Consider the following 19,277-nt stretch of genomic DNA (forward strand, 5'->3'; position numbering starts at 1 on the left):
CCCTCAGTCACCTTGCCAGCTGAAAAAGCAGGACACGTAGGTACTGTGGCTTCTCTGCATCTTCCTCCATGATGCTGATTTTGCCATCCTTTTTTTCTCTTTATTCTGTGTTAGTAGGACCATCACAAACAGCTACCACAGCAGTGCTGCTACAGAGAGCTCTCCTGGGACAGGGAGCAGAGGCTGTGAGGCTGCCGTCTGTATGGGTCAGGTTTGGGTTGATGACTAACACAAGCATCCAGGCTTCTGGGAAGCCCTTAGGGCTTTGGGAAGCCCTAAGGCAGCATGACTGTGCCGTGTTATTCACTTTGAGGTTTGAGTCTGACCCTGGGGGCATCTCAGAGTCCTGAAGGCATACTGAGAGCAGCATTGGGACAGCGTACAAGTGCTCTCAATTCAATATGAAATTCAGAAACCAAAAGCAAAGCTCTTCATCAAGGAAGCAGCAATTAGTGGGCAAGTGCTTAAAACTGGACAGACGGAAGAAACCCAAGATGCATCCAACAAGACACAACAAATTGTGTATAAAGTGTCTAAAACTAAGTCCAAAAAGAAAAGAAAATGCAATATATTTTTTCTGCTTGAAAGTAATGGTAACATTGACTATTTTCTGTCCCTTCCATCAGTGTTGGATAGTTTAATGCTGATGGTGGCTCTGACTATGCCTGTGGTGATTCGGGGTGTAGGGCCCTCCATATTACACTAGTACTCCTGTCAGTCATGTAACCATTTCTGCAGTCTCTACCAGATGTATCGAAACAAGCACCTGCTCATTTGACTTCTGCCCTTCTCCACGTATCATAGAATCATAGAATCACCAAGGTTGGAAAAGACCTTCAAGATCATCCAGTCCAACCGTTCACCTGTTCCCAATAGCTCCCACTAAACCATGTCCCTCAACACAACATCCAGCCTTTCCTTGAACACCCCCAGGCTCGGTGATTCCACCACCTCCCTGGGCAGTCCATTCCAGTGCCTGACCACCCTTTCTGAAAAGTAATACTTCCTGATGTCCAGCCTGAATCTCCCCTGCCGTAGCTTGAAGCCATTCCCTCTGGTCCTAAAAATCAAAAAGCACCAACTCCTCCACCTTCCTGGAGTAATTGGTCACTAACAACAAACTTGTTCCTGCCAGGGTGCTTCTCAACCCATTGTAGTCAAGGATACTTCTGGGAAAGTCAGGAAAAAACATAGATTTACAGCTGCTGCACAAAGGAAAGAACAACCACTTAAAATCTATGTCTCTTCATTTTTTCTCCCCACCCTTAAGGGACAGCACTGTAGGGCACTGCACAGGGATGTCTTGTCAGAAGTCAGTGCTGCCACTGTGAGTTTACTCTGCAAATAGGTTCCCTTCTCCCAAGAGAGGGAACTTGGCAGGGACCATCCAGAGGATGCATGGGGCTTGCAGACATAACAAAGCTTGGAGTGTGGAGTTGCTGATCCCTGGCTAAGGATACCCAAGAGCTGAAAAGAGCAATTGCTTCAGACTGCAAGAGGATGCATCACTGTCCCTCTGTCAGCAGAAAGGTGAAGTGCCTATGAAGTGGTGTGCATACATAGTGTGAGGTGGAAGTGGTAATAAAGTCATCACAGTCAGGAACCTCAAGTGAACAGAAGCTGCTGCAATGAGGCACAGTATGAGTGAGCTGCCGACAAGCAGAAATCTCTGATGCTGCTGCAATTGCCTCCTGCCCTGAGATATCTCTTTTTCTACCATTTACCTCTGAGTGAAGCCACTGGACTGTCAACACTTGTGGCGAGATCATGTTCACAGGACTGTGAGCCGTGTTTCCCAGGTTGTTGGAGGAGAGCACAACATGCTGCTTCTGGCAGCAGGAAGGGAAGCAACGTGCAGGAGGGGCTCAGATTTCTTAACATTTACTGTTAGTTTCTTGGCAGCCAGCAGCTTATTAAACCAGCAGAGGAAAACCTTGCTTGATTTTCCCCCCCTATGCATGGATAATGATACCCATTTTAAATTACCCTCCTTAGGTAAAAGAGTGTGCCAAGAAAAGAAAAAAAAAAAAGTAGTGGAAGAACGGGAGGCAAAGAATGCAGCATTCAGTAGGGCTGCTTTGCCTTGCCTTGCCTTGCTACCCCTGATTCCCTAGACTCAACCTCACCTTTGGTTTCTCAGGTTTCAAAGGCAGCTTTTATGAGCTCCCCAGTTTCCCCAAGCTGCTGTATGGCCAGCAGAATCTTCCTCATGCTTCTCACCCGTGTCTCAATGTCCTCCTTAGTGTACAGCCCAGAGATGCTATTCTGGGGCTCCCATGGTGTATCTTGCAGGCAGCCCTGAATGGGATAGGTGATGATCCCCACCTCTCATAGCACATTCCTCCCTAGAGAGGAGACGTTGAAGAATGTTTGTGCCACTGAGCAGTGTAGCAGTGCATGCATGTCAGAAGCCTATTGCTTTGACTCAGTGCTGTTCTTCATTCCACTGGTACCACTTTGCTGTCTATCTACGTTTGTCTTCCCAGAGCCCAACTGTGGCCACCATGGCCTTTTGCAAGATGTGGAAATGCCCTGAGATCTGGTGCTGCCAGCAAAGTTGGGGGATTTTTTTTCCAGAGCTTTCTGTAGTAAACCAAGGCTGAATGCTGGAGCAAAAAAGTTTCCAAACCAGAAAACATTTTTCTGAAGTGTCTTTTAAATGCTGTTGCAGGGATCTCAGCTCCTTAGGTAGCGTACAAGGATACATATTCACATAGCTTAACAGCGTTCAGCTCCTTTGAACTAGGAAAATCACCAAACACAGTTGGTGGGAAGGGACCTCTGAAGGTCACAAGCTTGTTGAGGCTCCTCTCAGCACAGCATCATGGCTCTAGGTCAGGGCAGCCTTGACATTGCCTGGCCAAATCTTGATAGTCCCAGGGGTGGGGAGTTCCTCTCTCTGGGAGATGCCTTCCTAATGTCCATAATGATCTCCCAGACTCCAGCCTGGCTCTGTGGCCTCTCATATTGTCATTTTATCCTTGTGTGATGCCAACATGCTCTTGGCCCATACAAGGTGTGACCCATAGTTTGTAGCAACACGAGAAGGAGCAGAGGCTTTATTCACAGCACTCACGGTAGTACAGTGAGCAAGCAATTTCAAAATCCAATTTCATAGACAGAGAGATTACATTAATCTCTTTTAATAGCTAAACAATTCAAGTTTTCAAGATAGGACAAAGTAAGGGATATTCTTGACAAAACTGGTGCTTCAAAGCTGCCTGCATCTGATTCAGACTCCTAAGCACAAATGGTAGAACCGATTGTATCTCTTCAGAGAGTAGCTCTGCAAAACTTGTATTTAATCTCTCCTTTTTATAACTCACTGTAGCTGTCTGGGCTTGCCTGTTGGGAAGCAAACGTGGATTGACTTTGCCTTCAAATACCATATGAGGAAACTCACTCAGCTCTCACCAACTGATCTCCGGGGCCTGTGGAATGATAAAAGCTCAAGTTATCAAAGTATCTGTAAACTGCCTTCTGATTTCTAGCTCGAGCACCTCCCTGAATCTGGACCCTTTGATTTAAGGTGGCTGCTTTCTTTCACTGTGTCTCAACAGGCAGAAAAGGGCATAGCTCTAATCCCTGTTGGCTTGGTTGCATTAACTCAGCATGATAGAAAAGCCCTCTTCAACTCCAGAAAGGCAGAACTGAATCCGATCTGCATTAGAAACTTCTACCTGTGCAGTACCTTGTCACTGGCAGCGATATTTCTGTACCTCCAGAGACACTGGTGTCAATGTGACTGTTGATGCTTTTTGAATCAGAGAACCAACATCAGCTGTCCTAGGGAAGGCACTGCTTTTTGGCCTACGCCGCATGCTTTCAGAGAATTTGCAGGTTTTGAGATCTGTGTGTATCCATTTTAGGCTGTTTTCCAGCATTTGTGCTGTGATTTAGGGCTCTGACAAATGAGCTCTAGCAAATCACGCCGAGGTGACTGAAGGCGACCAGCCCAGCTGTTTATTACTGCTCTGCTGGCACTGATGACTGTCCCTGCAGCAGTTGGCAGGAGATAACATACATACAGGGCAGAGCTGCTCCAAATTGTGTTTTAGTTGAAATCTCCAAGGAGGTGGGGCTAGACCGTACAGAAGACTGTGAATTAGAGATACTGAGATGTTGCTCGTGGTGCTTTGTGCCCATCAAGATGAGTGTTGATGCCATGTCCTTACAGCATCAGTGCTGTGTTTCTGTCCCTGCTGTGCACCAGAACTGCAGATCCTTCCAGGAGGTGATACAGGGACTCCAGCCAGCCACGTGATCTCCTCATTCACCTGGCAGGAGAGTGGGAATAAAACATGCCACATGGGAATAAATTGGGAAGAGGACTAGGCTTGAAGTACACTGTGTGGCTTCCCCTCCCCTTACCACCTAGCCAGTAAGCTATTCCAGGCTATCTTGTTTATACTGCAGAGCATTTAATACCTCTTAGCATTTGTGTTTGCCTTGAAGCTACAGGCAGCTCTGTCCTGCAGTGCACTAAATATTCGTGCAGTAAGTACAAACAGATGTTTGAAGATCTGCTTTGAAGCAAATCTTTACCCGCTAGATTATTTCCCAAGACTCTTCAGGAACAGTGTACATCGATATATCCCAAGCAAAGCCTTGACAGGCGGGGAGAGAGGAAATACACAGGAATAGGCAGTAGTGGAGCAGGAATACGCACATCTCTACTGCATAAATCCTTCACGGCAGCAGCTGAGATGTCAGAGTTTTCATAAACAATTCATCTGCCAGGTCTTATTCCTGTAAATTCCTCTGCCACATGCAGGGCTTCTAGGCTCGGTTTGACTCACTGGCCAGATCCTCGTCACCCCCAAGAGCTATCGTCTGCACCCTAAATAATCTCCCTAAAAGTTAAAAATCTCAGAGCAAGTAGAGAAGGTGAAAGCTGCCTGGTGTGCACAGATGGCACTCTCTCATGCATATTTCACTTGTGTCAGCCACTCACAGTTTTCACAAGGCAGACACGAGTGGCATGAAATAACGTGACTCTCAGACCCCATTATACCAAGTGCCACATGCAAATGATGGGGAAGGTTCTGCCCCAGGCAGCTCCCACCTCGTGTTGGGATGCAGCAGAAACCCTGAGAGGGGAAAGGTAGTGTGGTAGCAGTAAAACCAGCCAGGATCTGCAGTGATCACTGCCTGGGAGGTTGCAGTGAGGGCTCGCAAATGACTTTAACCACCGGTTTATGGCTTTGCTTTTGTTTCTTCTTTTCCCACATTTTTGGGGAGAAGAGGGTGTGTCAGGACATTCAGGTGTTAGACAAGCTGCAGCCAGGTTTCTGCTTTGCCAGTGAATCCTTTGGTAGGCTGTCAGCCATTTTCCCTTATTCTCTAAGAAAAGCACTTCTGTACCTTAGGGCACACAAGATTCATATATAAGAGTCTGGGAGGCATTCAGATGTGGCACTGGGGAAAGCCAGGTCCTGAGTGGATCTGCTCTGAGGTGTCTTTTGGCTGCATGCTTTGGACAGCAAAGAGAATCCTTCAGAGCACTTACAGTAGCTGCCTTTTAAATGCAGAGTGATGTTTGGTTGGAGCTGTATGGAGAGCTAAGGCGCTGTCCTAAAGCTCTCTAATATACTCTGTAGGACACTTTGACTTCCCTAGTCTTCATTTACCTGCCTCTCATATTTCTTGTTTAAAACATGAAAATGATTAATAACTGTTTTTCTACCATTAATTTTCCTTTCCTAGTAGCCACTCATTAGCCTTGCCTAATTCCACTTCATCTGAAACCGCCCTTGCTACATTTGCCCTCCTCCTCCTGCTGCTCCATCACAAGCTCATGCAGGAGCCACCCATCACTACGCTCCCCACCAGCTGTGCTGCTGTGACACCAAGTTGTATCTTCCAGCTGGTGAGATGGTCATTTTGTCATTCTGTGCCCCCATTGTCTCTATCTGTGCTTCCCTCCATTGGAAGAATGAAAGTATGAAGACTGGGATGATGGAAGAATCTAGCAATAGCTGCAGCAATGACCATGGCTGCCTGGAGCCTTGCAATCGTGTGCTGAGCCTCCCTTTGTTCCATAGCCCTACGTGATACATGTAGGAGAAAAGATTCTGGGGGCAGCTTGTGCCACTGCCTCATCACTCCTAAGAAGAAATTGTTTCTAATATGTAAAGGTTTTCTCCACCAGCAGTGCTTTGGTATAAGTCAGAGAGGAGGAAGGCTCTGTGGTGATAGTCTGACTCAAGGAATTTGCCTCAGACAGCTGTGAGTGGCTTAGCAAAAGGTAGGGGGGAGGGGGAGGGAAGCAGAAGCCCCCAATCTCTGAATAAGGGAAAAATGCTGCAAGAGGGAAGAGACCGAGTGAATGAACCTTCACACCCAGTCTCCCCCAGAGAGTGGAAAACTTTCTGAGGGAGCTGATGCCTATCTACCACCAGTGTGCTTTTTAAGAAAAGCCAAGCTGCACTAGGAAGTGTCACCTGCAGTGCTACTGTGTGAGGCTTGGCTGTAAGGCCTGCAAGTTTGGCTCATCTCTGTCCCATAAGTGGTCACTCAATACGTATGGTATCTTTTCTTTCCTCCCACTGTGAGCAATGTTGTCTTTTTTGATAAACCATCCTAATGCCTGTGTTAATTAAAAATCTCATGGCTCTTCCTCAGGACAAAGTTCGTTAGTTCCAGTGTTTTCTTAAGATAATTATATCCAGGCAGGCTATCACCCTCCCCTGTAGTTTCACTACTGCTCACTTTCTCTGAACTCCTGCATGCTGCTGCACTGCATCATTTTGTTGTGTTCCACTCCATCATTTCAAAATCAGTTGCATATTTATTTCAAAGCGTGGCAAAAACTTTACAGACTGTAGGAGATGCTGTATCTGTACTGTGATGATGGACAGAATTCACTGCCTTGTAGCACTGCACTGTAATGGAGAAACTGTGACTCTTCATCTCCCCTGAGTTCTAAAATAGCAAGAGATAAACAGGAAAATGGGGAGACACGTTCTGCTTCATATTGTTTGGCTCTCCAGTCAGCTCAGCCTCTGATATTAATAACTTCCTGTTTTGTTTTAAACCTTCTGACAAGTGAGGAGCCTTCATTTCAGCCTGAACTTCGGCACTCAAATGGCCAGTGTGTTTCCAGGCTCTGGTTGACAAATTCCAGTTTTCTGCCTACCTCTAGGCCAGAATTTTAGAACTTAAAGTCAAACTGATGAAAATCAGGTGCCTGAACCACCTATGAGTTACCAAAATACAAATATCCTGGCTTTCACAGCAGGTGAACACCTGCAGACCCTGTAAGTAGTCATGGGACTTGAGAGGGCAGCATCTGCAAATCTGTCCAGTTTGGTGTAGGATCAAACAAGGATCCTAACCTAAAACTCTGGACTCCGTTCGTTTCTAAGGATGTGCTCAGAAATGAGAAACAAAAAAGAGGATCTGGAAAAATGTCCATTTGCCTAATATTGCTCGTGTACAATGCTAGTGAAATGTGTGCTCATCATCTGCATCATTTTTCAGATGCCTAAACTAGTAAGACTCTTTGTTTTCCAGGATTCAGATGAACTTTTGCTGTGAACTGTTTCCTGTGGATAACTTGCAGGAGAAGCAGAGTCCCCCAGCATGCCTGATTCATGTGTACTGCCCACAGCTGTTGTGCTGTGTAACCAGGAACCTGCTCCAGACCGTGGTGTGCATTGGGATAGCTTGAACGCAGCAATTCTAGGAGGGTTAAAAATTAAACCAGCAATCTAAATTAGCACTGGGTTTAAAAGACTGGCAGGGTTCAGCTGTGAGTTAATGCATTAGTTGCAGTTAATATTGCTGGAAGAGCTTGACAAAGGGAAACATGAAGCAACTAAAAAGAAACATCATTAAGGTGAATGTCAAAGTTTTTGCATCCAACAAAGAAAAAAAAGCTGAATACAGAAGAGAAAGCACTGGTTCCCACTGAGTGGTTATAGAGGAAGCAATCATACTACTACAGAGACCTGACTAGAGAATGAATCTCACAACTGGCCAGTATCTCCTCCAGGACAGGTGAGAAACCCAACCTAGCTACAGCTTGCAGGTAGGAGGCTCTGTTCCATCAGAGTACGCTGAAATGCTGTGTTTATGTAGCAGTGCTCATTTCCAGTTTTCTTGAATCCTGCTGTCTGTTCAGCAGCACTTAGGACCAAAGAAGGAACTTCTTCATCTGTGAGTCTGGTGTGACCTACACAACGCAGCCATGGGCTCCTGCTGCCTTGGGAGCAGCCTTCCAAATAAACAGCTTCAGCACACTCTCCTAGGCAAACAGTAGTTAATTATCAACATTAACAAGTGAGTTTCACATTTCTATGTCCAATGTACATAACATCTCAGTCTCCCAAGTGTCTTCTCCAGACAGGGTGTGGATCCTCAGCCACTGGCTCTCCAGGCAGCAGGCACAGGCAGTGGGTTGCATGGCATGGGGCTCAGCTCCAGTTGTCCCTCTGAGGCACTGTCGCCCTTCTCTCCCTCCTTTTAGGAACGTGGAAAGAAATGGCCACCGTTTGGATAATCTTTGGCAGCACCACCTGTCCCTGCTGTAGCTGCACCTTCCTACCCCTGGATCACACTGCTTTATCTGTATGCTAAGCAGAGAACTCCCCCTCTTAGGATTTGTGTTTATTTGGTGTTTTTTCTAAGCAATAATAATGGGTCAACAGGCAGGAATTATTTTAGCTGGCTTTAAGAGCCTTTTTTATGCAATCAAGCGTCTTTGTTGAGGTGCTGCTTCAAAAGAGCGTGGGGAAATCTCCTGACACTACCACTGCCAGTGGCCCTCCTTTGTAGCAGTGGGATCTGCAGGAGCAGGAGCATCCAACCCCTGTGCTGGGGCTCAGTCAGACTGCCTGCAGGCATCACACACCGGGGCAGTGGCTGTCTGTCCCCCTCAGGAGCTGGGAGATGGTGTCACCTGCCCACAGAGCACTCAGCACTGCTCACATTGGGCATGGACATTTTCATATCTGGGATGAAGAATTTCTTGCTCTGGAGAAATTATTTCTTCTGTGCCACTAGCCTGAGATTGTTTGCTTGGCTTAGCCTGTGTTTTCACGATATGCAACAAGCCTTAACCACTTCATATGAGGCTGCTGTTCATTTGGGGCCAGTGTGAAACATTGCTGGCTTTTCTTTTTCATTTTTCTGGACTATACATGTTGCTAATCTATCCCCTTGTCTACACTCTTTCTTCTCTAACGTTTCAGGTCTCCTGCCTTGTAATATTTCAAATCCTTGACTGCTTGATGCTGCAGATGGAGTATTGGTTACCCTCCATCATCGGTCTGGCTGCAAGGACTTCCTGTGCTTGACAAGTTGATTACTTCGTCAAGGTGAATGTTCAGTTGAGTCTGTCTGGAGGACCTCTGTGTGTCTGATGCCAGCTGGTTTCTCACCAGACACACTGTTTCATTAGGCACAGAATAGTATGAGGAGAAAAGCTGGGATTTTGAGGGGCTTTTTCCCCACTCCCTTTCTGAGGCTGATGTTACTCCAGTTTATCCCAATAGAGTGTAGATGGCTAACTCTCTAATGCAGCCATCTTCTATATGGAGAGCAACTCATCTGATGAATTGCCATTGGTCTTTACATATGGTTTTCCCTGTCTTTAGGAACCCCAAAAGAGGTTAGATAGCTTGGAAGCTGTGGCATTAACAGTGCTTTCAGATTGTCCATTGTGTATCATCAAGGAAGCACAGTAAAACCCAAATAAGTTAGATGAATTTCATTGCAGTTCCTGAGGGAGAGCAGGTTGCTTTACTTGTGAGTTGCAAGTCGGGTCAGGAGGGATGGATCTCCACGGAGAAATTGCTGACACAGGCCCAGAAATGTCATTGGTAAGGTAAGGAAAAGCATCCAAACTTCTCTTAATAGTCCTTTGTGGATACTTTATAGGAAGTGGCATCCAGACAACAATAGGTATTATGGAATTGGGAAATAACAGTAAACAGCACAAAGTAAACAGCACAGAGAAAACTCAGTGTGCTTCCTGAGAATGTAAGGAAACTGCGTCACAATGCTGAGTGCTTCAGGAGAGAAAATTCTCATAACTTCCATAGCCAAACATCACTTGGGACCAGGGTGTGAATGACTACTCTGTGCTACTGCTGAGAGAGTGTTGCAACTTCTTGGCAGGTTACAGAAAATAGGAGGGTGGCCAGCATCATTATCTGGTGGTACAGGAACATTTGTTTCTCTAGCCACATATGGCTGTACCCTGACCATCTTGGTCATCAAGCAGGGAGTTCAAAGGAAAACTCTGTAGGCTTGGCTTTCAAAGGGACCTATTTCCACTAAGTGTGAACGTTGTTTCTAAAAGGAGAGAAATCCTTGTTCACTCTTCTAGGAATTCATATTTCTGGCATATTGTAGCAGAAATAATAAACAAAAGCATATTACAGTTGTGAGGTGAATCCAGGGAGCATGGCAGCTACTGCCAGACTAGCATCTGCAGCCAAACCAGCCCCTGGTGCATCATGAGCACCTGGCAGACATGGTCCTGGTGTTGCTGTCCTCAACAAATCCCATATTGACGCCTCATTGAGAGGAATCAGAATCACAGAATATCCTGAATTGAAAGGGGCCCACAAGGACCATCAGCTTGACTCCTGGCTCCAGACAGGAACACGCAAAATTCAAATTCTATGTTTGCTACTGTTGTCCAAACACTCCTCAAAATCCAGCAGCTAAGGCCATGCCCACTGCCCTGAGGAGCCTCTTCCATACCCACCACCCTCCCGTAAAGAACCTTTTCCTAAAACCAAGACTGACCCTCCTGTGGTGCAGCTCTATGCTGTTAGAGATGGAGCTTTTTCTGTGTCCCACCATACCTGACAAGGCAAGGATGTGTTGCAGTCCCTATATTATTGAGCTATTTCAGACCAGCTTTGTATGAGAGCGGAAGAAGAGCAATATGTAGTCACTTTTCTCCCCTTGGAAAGGTAGACGAAGGGGAGCAGGCTGCCAGACCTCCAGAGAAGCAAGGGTCTCCATCAGGGCATTTCCTAGCAGGAGACAAGGAGATCGTGCATTCTCCTGTCATTTATTCCCTGTTGAGTATTTTCTTTGCTTCCTCCAGGCCCGTGGCCAGGAGGGCCAGCACTGGGAACACGTCCTGGTGCATAGCCAGGGACGCAGCAGTGTCCTGCTGAGAGCAGTGGCCCGGGGCTGGGTACACAGCATCCAGTCCTCCCCTGGAGACTGGTGTTTGCTGAGGGATGCAAGGTAACCTCAGCATTGAAAACAGCTGGGACAGTGGCCAGCGAAGATTAATGGTATCATTAACATCCCCAGTTTATTTATAGGTTTAAAAAAGTCTCCAACCTGTAAACAAAGCAGAGTTATGCTGCGTAATGCAGAGAATCACAGGTTTGCCTCCTTCCCACTCCTCTTATTTCATCCTGGTTGTTGAGACTCTAAAACCCCTGGAGTAGGACTGGCTCATTGCAAACTTACATTATAAACCTTCTCAATGAGGGGGATACGCACTGTTGGTTTATCTTTCCATGAATGTTATATTTGTCCGGTGTCCTTTCTCCACTCAGCTCCTTCTGTGCTTTGTCCTGTGGCCCCTGTTATGGAAAATTCTCTTCTTGAAGAATTGCTGAGGCCCAGGTCAGGCAGTCATCATAGGAATTAGTGATTTTCTGCCTTGGGCTTCAAGCTGAAAGCTCTGCGTGAGGTGGATTGAGCATCTTGTAGCTGTGGAGAGCACCTAGGCGGTGTGTGGCCCCAGTGAAGCGTGCAGATATTATTAATGAGCCAGGGGTCTTCCTACAGGCACTCAGGGCCACTCAGTTCCCAGGTTCTCGGGACTGTCCAGAAAAGAAAAAGCATGTTGGCTCCAGGACAGGATTTCTCAGCACGTGAGCTGCAGCCACACTGCCTGGCCCATCTCCAGGAGCTCAGGAGAAGGTAAGGTAGGAAGGTGGGCTGTTGGCAGCAGGCAGCAAGGATCTGCTGCAGAGGTGTGTGGGTGGAGGAGAAAAGAAAGATGTGAGGAGCCCTCCAGACACACAGTGCAATGTGGTCTTTTGGAGAGCAAGTGCCATTCATTTTACGCTTTGTGATGTGTTAATCTGAGTTGTACTCCCATTGCTGTCTTTCCTTGGCCTTTTGTCTTCTAGGGGGTAAAATAAAGAATTGGCAGAGAACTGCTCAGATTGCTGCTGTCTTCTTTTCTGTGGGAAATCAGAATGCTTCAGGGCAGAGGAAGTGAGTCTGAAGTACTAGAAGTGGCTGAAGGAGGGTTTCTCTGCCATGCACACCACAGATGAAATCATGACTCTGGAATCCCCTCACCACCCAAACCCTGGTGGATTTGAGGCATCTCAGTGCCTCGTGTTCCCCTTCTCCTATTTCTCACTTGGGCTGTGAGATCCAGCTTCTCTCCATCCCCCCCAGACAGAGCCCAGCTCTCTGCTGTACTGGGGAGATCGGGGCCTGTGCCTCAGTTTCCTTCTCTGTTAAGTGGGACCATGGTGCTGACTGAGTTTCATGCAGTCTTCTGAAGGACAAAACCTAAGTACAGTTACTCAGTTATCAAAAGACCATGACTGGGAGAGTGTTTCCTTGTCTGATATGCATGGGATCTTGTGAAATTTAAAAGGCTGCAAGGAAAAGGCAGGTCAAATGCAACATCTGAGATAAAGGAGGAGAAAAGGTAATGTTTTAACTATACTTATCTCAGGAAGGAGACACCTCCTACGTATTTTTTTTCTAATCTAAATTCCTGAACATCTAACCAGAATAATCAGCACGACTTTCTCTCTAGACTGATGTTACAGGCACGCGCCTCATGACAAAAGGGGCCATCTACATCTCTCTCAAACTGATTACATGGTTTGAAAAGTGATTGTAAAAGGTGAAAGATTGTTTTTAACAAGACAACTAAGGCACATCTCTGCTGAGGAACAGCTGCCTCACAGACCTCAGTGCTGCACATCTTCTGTGCCATCACTGACCCCTGATACAGAAAGGGAGAACTGGGATTTTTCTGTTTTCCTGTTCCACTGGGCTACACGCATTTGTAACCATGTTTATCCTTTCTACCTACCAACACTGGATGGCACTGGGTAACTCCTGACATTTTATAAAGTCTCTTCTAAAACCTGAATCACAGCAACTTGGCTCCACACTGTCCTGCCAACAAATGGCTATGTTTGAGAAGCTTTTGATTGCATGGTTGTTGCACTAGGAACATCTGAGTCACGTGGTGCATTTTGTACCTTAGTTTGTTAGATTGTTAAAGCTCGGAGCTTTCGGAACTCTGGCCCCACAGGTTTGACAAAGATTCATTGTGCTATTGGGCTTTAAAGCCAATTTTCTTGTAATGAGGTAAAAATGTTGAAATACTTTAAAGTAACTGTGCTGTATGCTGGAGAATTAAACATATTTCACAGAATGGTTGAAGATGGAAGGCATCTCTGGAAAGCATCTGGCCCAAGCTCAAGCAAGGACACCCAGAGCAGAATGTGTCGGATCACGTCCAGTCAGGTCTGGTGCCTCCAAGGATGGGAGCTCCACAACCTCTGTAGGGAACTTCTTCCAGCACTCAACCACCCTCATAGTAAAAGAGTTACTCAGTTGGTGTCCACTGTCTCTTGTCCTGAGCTGGGCACTACCTAGAAGAGTCTTCTTTTCTGAATCTCAGTATCAAGTGGTTAAACACATTGATTTAGATGCTAAGATCCTGAGCTTTCTCCAGGGTCAGTAATTCCAGCACTCTCAGCCTCTCGTGTCAGCTGATTCAATCCCTTAACTGTGATTCTTGAAGGAGCTCACTTCAGTGTATCAAAGCCCCTCTTGTTTTAGGGAGCCCAAATCTGGACGCAACACCCCAGATGTTTTTTGCTAGTGCTGAGTAGATGGGAAGATGTAGATGTTCCCCTGTATTCAGCACTGGTGAGGCCGCACCTCGAGTACTGTGTCCAGTTTTGGGCCCCTCACTGCAAGAAAGACATTGAGGCCCTGGAACGTGTTCAAAGGAGGGCAACAAAGCTGGTGAGGGGTCTGGAACACAGGCCATATGAGGAGAGGCTGAAGGAGCTGGGAATGTTCAGCCTGGAGAAGAGGAGGCTCAGGGGAGACCTCATTGCTCTCTATAACTTCCTGAAGGGAGGTTGTAGTGAGCTGGGGGTCGGCCTCTGCTCTCGTGTCATTAGTGATAGGACCAGGGGGAATGGTTTCAAGCTACGGCAGGGGAGATTCAGGCTGGACATGAGGAAGTATTACTTTTCAGAAAGGGTGATCAGGCACTGGAATGGACTGCCCAGGGAGTCACCGAGCCTGGGGGTGTTCAAGGAAAGGCTGGATGTCGTGTTGAAGGACATGGTTTAGTGGGAGCTACTGGGAATAGGTGAACGGTTGGACTGGATGATCTTTTAGGTCTTTTCCAACCTTGGTGATTCTATGATTCTATGATTCTAAGAATCACCTCCCTTCATCTGCTGGTGATGCTCTTCCCAATGCAGACCAGGAGGCCACTGGTCTTCTACGTAATAAGTGTACATTGCTGGCTTGGTGTCCACCAGGTCCTGCTCTGCAGACTGCCCCTCCCTGTTTTGTATCCTTGCAAACTCACTGAGGGCATGCTGCCTTATCTTCCAGGAAATCAGTGATGTTAAATGTGCTGGACCCAGTACTGACTCCGTAGCACTTTGTCAGTGCCTGGCCTCCACCAGGACTTCGTGCAGTTGGTCACAATCCTTTGAGCCTGGCAGTTCTGCACATCCACCTCACTGTTTACATATCTAGTCTATACTTCATCAGTAACATTGGCCAGCTCCCTCCCTACACTCATGGGTACCTCCCATCAGGTCCCACCAACAGGGTAAGTCTTATTCCAGACTTGCCCAGGACGCTGAGATTCCAGATTCCTGGTCTCATTGGAAAGATGAGGACAAAGAAGGCCCTGAGTACCTCAGACTTCTCCAAAGCAGAGAAACTGGAAACTGCCGTGTCTATCGGCTGCTGCCAGCTGCGTGCCGTGAAATTCTTATTAAAATAAATCAGCTTTAAAAGGAACACAGCTGCAAATGCACGCCTACCACCCCCTGCAGTCAGTGGTTGCTCTACAAATGCTGAGGTTGCCATTTTAAGGCTTGTAACAGCTCCGTTGTGCTTTGTGTGACCCCAGCAATGGATGCTGATGGAGGCAGCAAAAAAAATGGGACAAAGAAATGTGTTCTCAGGACATGTGGCAAAGCACCATTGAGACCCATTGCCGTGTCCTGAAAATAAAAGTTAGCATTGCTGTGTTGGTACCTGTCCCTGTTTAAAATCAGACAGACAGTGAATGTAATAACCTAATGGAGTCATGAAGAGCCGTGTCCTGAGAGCAAAGGCATGGAAACATCAATGACAATTCATGTTGGGAAGGGAATTGAGAACACTTCAGCCAGAGCAAGGATTTCTCTGCCATGTGTTACATCTCAGGTCTTGCTTGGTCTTGTGGGTTGTGCTTGTGGACCTAGGAAAGAAATAGATTTTTTTAGGGTCTGGGGTTTTTGTTTGTTTGTTTGTTTGTTTCTTTTTCTTAGGTCCTAATGCCTGAAATAGTGACAGCAATGCCATAACTCACCAGTGTTGGGTTTCTGCAGTGTGACAAGGTTAGGGTGCTGCATGCCCTGGGCTGAGGCATGTAAGCATTGAGGAGAGCTGGTGGATAGATGGACAGCCCAGTGGGGCATGCTGGAGGAGCACCATCTGGCAGGGAGGCAGAGCTTGCCAATGGGCCCTTGAAAGCTGTCCTGGGAATAGCTATGCCCAGAGCAATGCTCCTGCACTTATCCATCTCCAGAGGACAGCCCAGGCACATCCATCACAAAGGGGACATCAGGGGCAAGGATCCTTGAGTCACCTGGGGAGTTCAGCTATCTGATGTGCTATCTGATGGGCTGCCTGGCGTGCTGGACATGATACTGCTTCCAGGAGTCTTCTTTAAAAATCTTGTTCTGTATGACAAACAGGAGGGTTTTGAACTTTGAGCTTATGCTGTACATCGCAGATTATAGAGGACGATGGCTTTTCTTCATAAGCCTTGTGCTCATGGCAAGGTCTCCGTGGGGATTCTCCCCTCCATCCCTGTGAGGAGTTGGGGCTGACCCATAAAGTGAGCGCTTAGCTGTTGGTTTGACTACTGAACTGGAAAGTCCGCTCTACTTTGTCAAACAGACAAGTACCTAGATGAGGCAGAAGCTCTTCAGGGAGAGGCCCTGGCTTTGCAGGGATCATGGGGCTTCTGGCCAAATTCAGGCAGAGGATAAACTCTGCTTCCTGAGGGGATAACCTAGGGAAAGGCAGTTGCAAAGGGTTTTCCATTGTTGTAGGAACATTTACTGCAATTCAGCTCATGTTGATTAGCTCTGAATGCTAGATTCTTAAAAAGTGATTAGTGAGATCATACTGGAAATAGAAACAGATGTACCATCTGTTCTGCAGTACGTGGCTTTTAGAGGCAGCCTGTGCTGCAGCATGGTTGTTGCAGAGGCTGACACGGGTTTTCACTGCTGCCACCTTCCTATTGCGGCCCCAGAAGCCAAAAACCCCTTTGGACACACAAGGTGAGCTAATGGGTTTTGTAGAATGATGGCACAATTCTGGTCAGAGACTGGGCTGAGAGCTGAACCACACTGAGACTTCAGCACACTGGGCAAACACTGCTGCAAAACTGGGTATTGGAGATTCTCTCCAAGCAGCCGAAATCCAAGTGAGAAGCCTGGGCTTCGGTCTGGCCTCCTTTCCTTCAGTGAAATGCAAGCACCAAAAGGTTTCACGCGGGATTTTTCCAGTCCTGTGGGGTTGTTTTATGCAGTGCATCCCTGCCCCAAAACACTCCCAGTTTGCACTTTGACTGCTTGCTGCAGGTCTCAGAGATTAGCAGAAGCACCAAGCAGCAATTGCAATTACACTCCTGCAGCAGCAGTAGTCTGAAGCCCTGCTCTGTCTCCACCCAGAGCCGCAGAGGGTTCTGAGGAACGGTGCAGGGCTGAAGAAACCAACACATGCAAATGTGCTTTCCTAAATCAAATCTGGCATCCTTCTGGGTTCCGTATATTCCAAAGAGCAAAGGGCATGTTTGTGCTTTTTATACTGCCTGATAACTAATACTGGGTCTAATCCCTGGTCTAGGCGAGGTGTTGGAGAGCAACAGTGCGTTGCCTTTGATCTTGAGTTCACTCTGTCACTGCAGCTGCACAGCCAGATCATAAGCCTTCAAGGTTCTTGCTTTCCTCTTGCTTTTTCCTGATAAATCTCACGCCTCCCACCCAAAGCGTCTGTCAGGCCTCTGTTTACAAATAGAATCATAGAATCATACAATTGCTCAGGTTGGAAAAGACCTGAAAGGTCATCAAGTCCAACCACAACCTAACCGTCCTACCCTAACTAACAACCCTCTGCTAAATCATGTCCCTGAGCACCACATCCAAACGGTTTTTAAACACATGCAGGGATGGTGACTCAACCACCTCCCTGGGCAGCCTATGCCAGTGCTTCACAACCCTTTCTGTAAAGAAGTGTTTCCTGATATCCAGCCTGAACCTCCCCTGGCACAACTTGAGGCCATTTCCCCTCATCCTGCCACCTGTCACCAGTGAGAAGAGACCAACCTGCTCTCGCTGTAAGCACCTTTCAGATATTGGAAGAGAGCAATAAGGTTTCCCCTCAGCCTCCTTCTCCCCAAAATATGCCTTCCTCATAGGCCATATTCTCCAAGCCGTTCACAAGCCTTGTCGCCCTTCTTTGGACCTGCTCCAGCACCTCCATGTCTTTTCTGTGCTGAGTGCCAAAACTGAACACAGTACTCGAGGTGAGGCCTCATACTGAACCAGAGAGTGACCATTGCTTTTTGACTGTGTAACACAACATGTCACTGCTCCCATTCTGCTCCAAAGCCCAGGACTTGACCTACTGGAGATGAAAAGTGGGACTTGGAGCACTGAAAGGGGACAGCTGTCACTGACCCCTTTGCTAAGAGCAGATCGAATACACGTACAAGCCCAGGTGTGGTGACATCCCCGGGTCTCCTGAGGACTGAGGACAAGAAGGAGGGTGCCCTCTCCAGCCCCTCATGGCCAGTCCCACCACTTGTTCCCTGGGGACACTGATGGGGTGGAGGGATGGCATGGAGGAGGCCTCTTGGTAACTCACCTTCTGGAGGCCAAGCAGAGCAGGGCCAGATGAAGTTTGCTCCAGCTGAACCCAGCTCCTGTACAAGAACAACACAGCTCTCCTGGTCGTGTTCGCCCAGAGCTGATGCAAACAAGCTGTTGGCAAAAGATGTTAGGGAGCTTTCAGACAAACCCTCCTTTCATGCTCCGGCACTTCCTCCTCTCCTTCCCCAGGCAGAGCTGCAGCGTGCTCCACGTGCCCGGCCCTGTTGCCCAGGAGGGAGAAGTGGTGCTCATGGCAGGGTTCTGCTTGCTTCTTCTAGGGAGACTGCCAGCACAGAGCCAGCCAGGCCATGTTCCTACAGGCAAACCTCCCAGACAAGACCCATGCAGCCATTGCCTGGGAATGGGACAGGTCTGGGCTCTTCACATCAGCTACAACAAGGAAAGGAGGAGTGTTTTCTGGAAGGGGTCGTGGAGTGGTCATCTTTAGGAAAATAGTTGATAAAACTCAAATAATAGAAGTGTTCTTCCCTTCAGGTTCCTGATGTGAAGTTACGGAAGCAAAAAGAGATTTGGACTCTTGTCCTTTTTCATGGGGAAGGGACCTTTGCAGGCTACCTGGCCCAGCCCTGCCCCAGCAGGGACACCCAGAGCAGGGTGCCCAGGAGATTTTCATGGACTATTTGGTATAAAAATGGAAAATGTGGGGAAAATGAGGGATCTAGGGATCTTACCACATTTCTTTGATATCCCTGAGCATCCAGACTGTTTTCAGTGGTGAGTGGAGACAGGACAAGGGGAAACGGCTGGAAACTGCAGCATAGGAAGTTCCGCACAAACGTGCGCAAGAACTTCTTTACGGTGAGGTGACGGAGCACTGGAACAGGCTGCCCAGGGAGGTGGTGGAGTCTCCTTCTCTGGAGATGTTCAAGACCTGCCTGGATGCCTACCTGTGCGACCTGCTGTAGGGAACCTGCTTTGGCAGGGGGGTTGGACTCGATGATCTCTGGAGGTCCCTTCCAACCCCTACGATTCTGTGATTCTGTGATTCTGTGATCCTCACATAGCTGTGCCAGCGCTGCTGCCCACGTCCCATGGCATTTGGCTGCTAGAGCTTAGCAGTGCTGCAGAGAAACCTCAGTGACAAAATGAGCTCCATCTTGCGCCCGAGGACAG

The sequence above is a fragment of the Lagopus leucura genome, unplaced genomic scaffold (genome assembly GCF_019238085.1).
Source record: "Lagopus leucura isolate 7727_CA_CO unplaced genomic scaffold, USGS_WTPT01 Super-Scaffold_100001, whole genome shotgun sequence".
Classification (NCBI taxonomy): Eukaryota; Metazoa; Chordata; class Aves; order Galliformes; family Phasianidae; genus Lagopus; species Lagopus leucura.